Source organism: Pteropus alecto, unplaced genomic scaffold (genome assembly GCF_000325575.1).
Source record: "Pteropus alecto unplaced genomic scaffold, ASM32557v1 scaffold22, whole genome shotgun sequence".
Classification (NCBI taxonomy): domain Eukaryota; kingdom Metazoa; phylum Chordata; class Mammalia; order Chiroptera; family Pteropodidae; genus Pteropus; species Pteropus alecto.
This window is the reverse complement of record NW_006434839.1, coordinates 5,785,750-5,794,981: the sequence shown is the minus strand read 5'-3', so window position 1 is coordinate 5,794,981 and position 9,232 is coordinate 5,785,750. Positions and strand designations below refer to the sequence as shown.

The 9,232-nt window shown below is 39.9% G+C and overlaps 1 pseudogene; it reads left to right on the top strand.

Moving 5' to 3' along the window:
• Positions 1-6,905: 6,905 nt before the first annotated feature.
• Positions 6,906-7,318, top strand: LOC107195564 (annotated as a pseudogene).
• The last annotated feature ends 1,914 nt before the right edge of the window (positions 7,319-9,232 follow it).

Here is a 9,232-nt window from a genome sequence, read left to right as displayed (position 1 = left end):
ACATCCTTCACCCCTCTGGGGCAGGCAATGGGCAGTTGGTAATATCAAGACTGTCTGAGTCCAGCTTCTGCCTCTGATGAACTGGGTGATTTTGGAGAAGTTCCTTAAACTTTCTAAGCATCGGTTTTCTCATCTGTAAAATGGAGATAATAATAGTACCTACCTCGATGGATTCTTCTAGGGACTGGGAGAAAGTGTACACAAAATGCTTGGTACAGTGCCTGACTTATAGCACAAACCTGGTTTCACTGGTGGCTTCTGTTCCTGGCACTGTTCTAGGTACTTTCTATGCTAAATTTTTCGATCCTTATCCCCTTTCCCATTTGCCCTGAGGATACTTGCCATCGGCACTTGCGGCTGCAGCTTTTATCTCGAGATAACTCGTAATTTACAGTCCTAACCTTACCCCCAAAGTTTGCCATGAAATAGCTTGCTTTAATTAATATTTTTGCATCGTTTTAGTATGTCAATAGTCTTTGGAAACAAATGACATCATTCTATTTATAGTATTCTGTTTTTAATATTCGCATTTACAAAATATGTTAATTCTCAGTTACTGAAAATGTCAAATCCTAGAAAATGTGGCGTTCCTATGCGTGATGTTAAATGAATGCTGGTAGTGAGAGACACTTTTTTTTTGTTGTTTAAACAGGAAAAGGATTTAAAACAACTCTAGAACACATCATCATCATTATCTTACCAATGGGAAAACTGAGGCACAAATAGGTCACAGACATAGTGAGGGACGGAACTGAGACTAAAAAGTTAGGCAGTCGGGGCTGAGGGTTTTTGCTTCCAACCTCCCACAGTCAAGACTTAATGAGCAGCAGTTGCTATTCCAGGGTACTACCTTTCACCTGGACTCTGGCCTGCTGAGGTGGCTTCTCTGAGCCATCTCGCTAGTGCCACCTGTGTGTGAACTTGAGTCCAGGCAAAGATGCAACTCCAAGGCACTTATCATTTGGCCACCATAAGCCCAGTGGTTAATGAGCTACTGGGCTGACTTCACTAAGCTCTTGGGCCTTGAAGGAGCTCAGCAATCATCCAATTCAAAGATCCCTACCTTTTCATTACCAGAAACTCTTTTCTTTAACTCCTTCCTTTTCTCTACCTCTTCGACCTGCTTTGTCTCAAAAGATTTTGCTAATAAATTTCATATTTGCATTCATTTTGCATTTGGTTGAGCAATGTTTCCATTTTAAAAAATTAATCAAAGATCTGTGCAATCACCAAATACAGTTATTGAGCAGGAAAGGATAAGCAATGTCATCACACTGCGTTAATAGAATTCCGGCCCAAAGCAAACAAAATTTGACAGATTAATGAGCCTATGCAGGCTTAGCAGGCAGAGGAAGATCTTCAGTGTGACTTTAAAAAATACTGAAAATAGTCTGAGAACTCCTAAGGGTTTAGGAATCCCAGGGACTTAATCTAGTCCCAGAAGATTCTAAAGAGTCCAGAAAATCCCCTATAAAATATAAATATACTTTATTGCATGTGCTTTATGTTGGCCTAAATCCTTTTTTTAATATCTTAATCCCATTCTACTTTAAAGTTTGATATTTACATGGGAATCTCTAAAATTTAAGGATATCCAATTACATTAAAATATTTCTATGCACATATGGTACCCAGGTGCATAATAAATGGAGAAATCATTTTTTTTTAAAGTGGCATGTAGTTTCTTTCCTAGTTATTCAATCACTGTCTACCTACCCACATATTTTCAGCCGCTTTTCTTTTCCCATCCAGCCTTTAGCTCCATATTCTTTTCTTTAGCTCCATATTCTTTTTCTTGCTATTAAAACTATAATGTAATGAACTCTTAATAAACATATAGTACATTAGTCTGTTTCTCCAAAGAAACAAAACCCAAATTATACATATGTATACAGAGACAGAAACACAGAGATTTATTTTAAGGAATGAATTTACATGATTGTAGGGATGTGCAAGTCCAAAATTTGCAGGACAGGCTGGCAGGCTGGAAATGCCAAGAGCTGATGATGTAGCTTGAATCTGAAGGCAGTCTGGAGGCAAATTCCTTCCTCTTCCAGGGGTGGAATTCATACAATGAAAAATAAGCCAACTTCGATTTTTTTTTTGGCTGTTTTGGTGAAAGGTGTAAACAATTCACAACCTGACATCATTGCATAGTCTCAAAGGAATAAGAAATTAAAGAGGTTTTCTGCCCAGCCTCTCAGTAGAGGGAAGAAAGCATTGTGACACCCAGATGCAAGAGTATTGTTGAATTATTTGGGGTTCTAGGTATTTTAGGAGGATTTGGAGTGTGAAAAGAGATAAAAGAGGAATTAAAAGGAGTCTTTGGAAACAGGAGACCAAGAGAGGCCTGGAGACCAAGAGAGGCCTGAGGTCAGACACAGCTACACTGAACTCTGATCTACATCTTTTCTTGTAAACACCATCAACTGGCAACTTTGTGAGAAAGAGAAGTGTTCTATCTAAGAGAAGAATATAATTAGTTTGTTGAACTAAATGACTCTTGCCCTATACTAAATGTTTATGTTCCCCCCGTACATGTGTTAAAATCCTATTGCCTAATGTGATGGTATTTGGATGTGAGGCCTGTGGAAGGTGATTAGGTCGTGAGAGTGGAGCCCTCCTGAATGGGATTAGTGCCCTTATAAAAGAGGCCTCAGAGAGCTTGTCACCCTGTCCACCATATGAAGACAAAGAAAACTCGCATATTTCCAGTGGTATTTGCTGAAGCAGAATTTTATGTGGGCATTAGCTTAATGAAGGCACACAAGAAGTAGGAACTATTCTTTCCTTTGAAGGGTAGAGACGGGGGATCTCTTTAAGAGACTGAACGCTTTTGTTTTATCAAGGAAACTCTGAGGCATCCCAGACAACTCAAGCAAGAGGCAAGATGACCGATACTTTGCCTCCAGCCAGATATCTGTAGAGGCCGGGAGGAGCAGCCTCACAAGAGTCAGGAAGATAGGCTATCTTCTTGTCTAGTCACCGTGAGATGACGGGGTCACGGGGTCACTCAGATATGTTTGTTGACTTCTTTTGCCCCTGAAATTCCAGGGTGGCTTCTTAGATAGGAATAAGAATGAGAGGATCTCTATAGAGGGGCAGCCTTATTAAGACTCTGGGGGTCCCCAGCTGGCTCTGGCCCTGCAATATTTACTAATACCTGCCATTGGCAAAATACTGCTCTAGATGCTGAGAGGAGTTACAAAGGCTGAAAAGATTCTCCTCATTCATGAGGGCGGAGATATGAATTTACACAAAACCAGACCAGTCAATAAAAATGCAAGTGACCAAGAATCTGGCCATCAACCTCGGCTTCACGGAGATCTACAAAAATACCCCTGACAGCTCATCAGTCGGACACACATCCCATCTTAGATCTAGAATTAGCCTCAGCAATCACCTTGAACAATCCTCTTCCCAATTTACAGGTGAAGAAATGGTGCCCAGAGTCGAGAAGTCTTGTGTCCAACGTAGGTAGGAGGAGGTGGAATGGGAAGTAGAGAGTAGAATTCCAGGCTGCTGGAGCCGACGGGGCCCCCTGTCCTGCCCCCCGTGCTGCCTGCCTTCTCTTGTGAGTTATGGGGAAAAAATGAAGTGATGGAAGCCAGATAGTCCGACAATCTGTGTTTTATCCCATCTCTGGTGTAGTCGATGCTTCTGAATAGTCAAGACAACATGTGGCTTTGCCTCTTTTTCACCCACAAACTGACGGAAGAACAAAATTACAAAAATAAAATGAGGATAGCCTCACCCTGAACTCTACGTGTATTTTTCTAACATAGTTATATCAGTCTCTCTTCCATTCTTGGCACAGCTTTCTCATCAAATCTATGCACTATAGAACATGCCAGTTACAAGTGTAAGTGCTGGAGCCCGACTCTCTGAATTTGAATCTCACCATTGCCTCTACTGGCTGTGTGACCTTGGACAAGTCCCTTAAAGGGCAAGTCTCTCCTTTAGCTTCCTTATCTGGAAAATAAGGAGGTGGGACCAGATCCCCTTGAGGGTTCTGCTTAGCCCTTAGTGCTTCTGTTTATTAAAAAAGAAAAATGTAAGAAATGACCAATGTGCCAACTAGATGAGGAGAAGGACCAGGGGAGCAGGCAGTGGCAGGCAGTAGACAGATCAAAGAGCCTCTCCTTTCCACTCAGCTGAAAACCAGCTTCTCTTGCATCTCTTTGCTTTGCTTTTGCGGTGCTTCTGACGAGAGAGGAAGAACACGCGGGAACTTTGAGTTGTTATTGAGGAAGAGTGTGTGGTCAGAAATTTGACCAGGAAACCCAGCTTACATCAAACGGCAGTGAGGTGGTGACAAGATAAGGGTTTCCTGAAGACTGGCTGTTTGGCCCCAGGCCAGGAATAAAGGGCATCGATGAAGAATAAAACCTCAGGATGTTTCAGCTGGGGTAGACTAATTGATCACCAGCATTACCCCGGTAACTAGTCTGGAGGTCCTTTGTGGTGGAATTAGAACTAATGAACCAGAATCACTGGGAACGGGGCCCAGTAATCAGCAGTTTAAAGCAGAGCCTCAGATGATTTTTTAGGCTTAAGTTTTAGAACCACTGATGTGGTTCATCCCCTTGCTTACAAACAAGGATCAGCTATTTCTTTTCTCTCTGCTTCCTTTTAGGCAGAAGTTGTTCAAAGTAGAGAAACAGAGTTTGATGACAGCATCGCTCCTTCTAAGTCACCAGTGTTTAGGGAGCTAGCAAGTAAGCATAGGAAGAAGATGGATGAGAAATAGCTAGAAAATTCTCAAGGCCTTGGGCAGAGGTGAATTTGATTCTCTTCTGCCTATTGCCCTCCGCCCCCAATGAGTTAATGCTGCTGTATGCGTGGTCTCAGGTGTTATTATGGTGAGAGACAGGCTTCCTGAGAAAGGAGACCTTTACCCTTCACGGGCCACACAGAACAGGACAGAAGGTGCCTAGGACTGGCTCGTTCCAGAAGCAGCCGCCCCCTAGCAGAATCCTAACTGTTCACAAAAGCAGTTTCTCTGAGGTCAAGGACTGAGAACAAACTGCAAATAAAAACATCAGCCTTCTTTGCAGTTGACTCACTTGAGGTCATCCCAGGGAGCAGCCAAGATGCTGTATAAGGCAGGAGCAACTTGATTTGGGGCATGTATAAATTAGGAAATGTGTAGTTCTAAATGGAAAAATAATAGGTAGTATTATTTGCACAGCTGATAGACAAATTTGACATTCTGTGTGCTAAGACTTTTAAATAGTCACAACCAAGAACATACAGGAGTATGTTTCTACATAGATCTTTCTGATGGAATATTGCAAACTTCCAAGAGCCCTTTGTTAAATCTTTCTGTGATCTCATTCGACACTTTTTTTTTTTTTTTTGGTAAATAATGGCTAAATTTTCCTGAGTCACCCTAGTAAATACTGTAGGGTAATACTTTGAGTGCTACCAAGGGTCCAGGACCTGGGATACACCCATAATGCACAGGTAACTCGCCAGGAAAGAGACCCCTTTGCTAATAAGCAGGTGGAGGTGCTAACCCTATTTTATTTAACATTGAGGATCCGTTTCAGGTGGGCCATGGAAATTCATTCTTGAAAATATTTCAGGAAGCATGAGAAGTTCATGTCCTCTTAGGATTCGAGCTTCCCAGGGAGTCATAACCAAACCCCAACTTTCAGGAAGAGGCTTCTTGGAGGTATTGAGACGAGGGAGTTTATGAACTTGACCTTCTCAGAGAACCCCAGAGAGGGGAGGAGTTGATGCTGAACTAGACCTTCTACAGTAGCACCTTCTTATTCCCTCAATACTCACCAATGAGAATGTCTGCCACCCACTGGCACATCCTGCTTCCCAGGGGAACAGTCCTAGGAGAGTAGAAGCAACCTGCCCAAAGTCCCACCAAAACGAGTGGCAGGGCTAGGATTCAAACTCACATCCGCCAAACCCCAAAGCCACATTATAGTATATGATGAGTGCCATGGGGACATTTTCAAGTAATTATGAAAATAATATTATGCTTTCAATTACTGAGGAGTGCTTCACTGAACCTCAGATGCCTTATCGATAAACCAGGGCTAACAACACCCACTCACAGTGCTGCAGTGAATATTGAATAAGATAACACATGTGTATCGAACATTCGACATTTTTTTCTGGAATACAGAAGACTTGTAAAACATGAGAGCTATTACTTTCATTGTGTTTGGGGAGTAGAAAGAAATGAATAGGTTAGTTGAAGTGTGCACATTGTTTTCTATGACCCAATACAGAGGTTAAATTAATGATCTTTGGAAATGGAAAAGAAGCGTTATAACTTGTCACCCTCATTTAGACTTGACAAATCTTTAAACCAACTGACTAACAAAAAAAAGAGTTAATTTTAGGGATGATTATAAGAGATTGGATGGAAAGATACTTAAGACCATTTTGAATAGAAAAGCAATTTACAGCGTTATAAACACAAACAAGAAAGGGGCAGTGAAAAACAAACAAAAAACCATAAAACTGCCAAGACCATAAAAAGATGCCCACTCTTCATTCTACATGCAATGAGCATCTATTATATGCTGAAAAATGTGCAGCACTGATTTGTGCCCCTCTCAGGAAGGCATTTCTGGCTCTAGAGACTAAATAGTAGACTCCTTGGGCGTAGATGGATCAGGCACACTTCTGTAATGACAGGTGAAGCCCACTTAGAGGAAGCAATTTAGCAGAGGATAGTAACATGATTAAAAAGTTTTCAGCAGTGACAGGTGCTTCTGCTGAAGCAGTAATATTTATTAGGAAAGTTTTGCAAGTATAATTTTACTGAAATCGTGACATTTGATGGTTTAAGTGGAGAATACTGGAAAGTCGTGATTATTCCTACCAATCAAAAAATGGAGCTCTTTTCCTCCCTGGTTGCTTGAGGGCCTGTCACCATCATGAATGACATAGTAACTTTCTGGACCAGGAAGTTCATAACCAATAGGCTACTTCAACGGAAACAAATGGTCACTGATGTCCTTCATCCTGGAAAGGCAACAGTACCTAAGACAGAAATTCGGGAAAAACCAGCCAAAATGTACAAGACCATACCATATGTCATCTTTGTATTTGGATTCTGAACTCATTTCACTGGTGGCAAGACAACCAGCTTTGGCATGATTTATGATTCGTTGGATCGTGCAAAGAAAAATGAACCCAAACGTAGACTTGCAAGATATGGCCTTTATGAGAAGAAAAAGACCTCAAGAAAACAGCGAAAGGAACGTAAGAACAGAATGAAGAAAGTTAGAGGGACTGCAAAGGCCAGCGTTGGTGCTGGCCAAAAGTGAGGTGGAGATTGGACAACGGAAGGAGTAAAGATTCATCAATGACTATCTGGTGATCAGATTTTTCATGAGAGAATTAATAAACTAAGAACTTTTAAAAAATGGAAAAAAATGAGGGTGTTTTTTTTTTGGGGGGGTCCTCCTGAACTTACATAGTTGTTGGAGTTTATAGAAGGAATATCAAGAAAATGTTTTGCAATTTCAAAGAGTACGTGTTAGGTAAGTACCCTTACTTCATACCATATATAAAAATTAACTCGAAATGGACCAAAGATCTAAATGTAAGACCTAAAACTATAAAATTCTTAGAAGAAAACATAGGGCAAAAACTTCATGACATTGGATTTGGTAATGATTTCTTAGATATGATACAAAAGGCATAGGCAAGAAAATATAGACAGATTGACCTTCTGGAAAATTTGAAAATTTATGCCACAAAATTTTCTATCAACAGAGCAAAAAAGAAACCCACATTTGCAAATCATATATCTGATAAGGGATTAGTATCCAGAATATATGGAGAACTCCCCAAACTCAACAACAACAACAACAAAAACCCAACTCAATTCAAAAATGGGCAAAGGACTTGAATAGACATTTCTTCAAAGAAGATATACAAATGGCCAACAAACCCATGAAAAGATGTTCAACATCACTAATCATCAGAGAAATGAAAATGAACACCATAATGATATACTACTTCACACCCTTCAGTGTGGCCACTATTAAAAAAAAGCAGAAAATAACACGTGTCGACAAGGATGTGGAGAAACTGGAACTCTCGTGCACTGTTGCTAGGAATGTAAAGTGGTATAGCAGCTATGAAAAACAGTACGGTAGTTTTTAAAAAATTAGAAATAGAATTACCACATGATCCCGCAATTACACTTCTGGTTATAAACCCCAAATAATTGCAAATAGGGTCTTGAAGAGACATTTGTATACCTATGTTTATAGCAGCCTTATTCATAATTGCTAAAATATGAAAGCAACCCAAGTGTCAATTGATGGATGAATAGATACGCAAAATGTGGTATATACATACAATGCAATATTATTCAGCCTTGGAAAAGAAATTCTGACACATGCTACAACATGAATGAAACCTGAGACGTTTTGCTAAGTGAAATAAGCTAGTTGCAAAAAGATAAATATGGTATGATTCTACTTATATGAGGTATGAGGTACTTAGAGTAGTCAAAATCATAGAGACAGAAGTAGAATGGTGGTTGCCAGGGTGTGGGAGGAAGGGAGAAACAGAGAGTTGATGTTTAATGCATACAGAGTTTCAGTTTTGCAAGATGAAGCGTTCTGGAGCTGGATAGTCGCCATGGAAGCACAACATTATGAATGTATTTAATACTATACTTAAAAATAGTTAAGATGGTACATTGTATGTTATAACACTTTATCACAATAAAAAGAATTGGAAAAAAAACAAAAACAAAAAACTAAAAATAATTGTGGCCAAATGCTGTACCATTCAAAGATAAAAGTAGTTTTATGAAGCGAGACATTAGATCCAGGAAAAGCTTCTTAATATTTGGATGTTCTATAAGCCAATGGTCCCAGACTTTAGGAATTCATAAGCAAGCCAGAATGACCTTTTCTAAAAAAAATATTAAAGAGTGTGGAGTCAATGAAAGATTGACAACATTTTATTTTGCCAAATAGTAGCATTAAGAAAAAACAAACAAAAAAACCCCTCTCTTCTATAATTATGTTTTCCACACACACAAAAAAAACCTTTTACATCTAAAAAAAATGTAAGAACATAAACTAAAAATAGGTAAGACTCCTTTCCACGAAAGCTTACTGGATAGCCTTAACCTTGTTGCATAGTCCAGCTATGTTGTGGCCAATACCTGTGCTCTTTCCTTTCATGATATGCTGCAGGACTGTCTTTTCCAGCCCCCATACATTTAGGCAAGACTGTG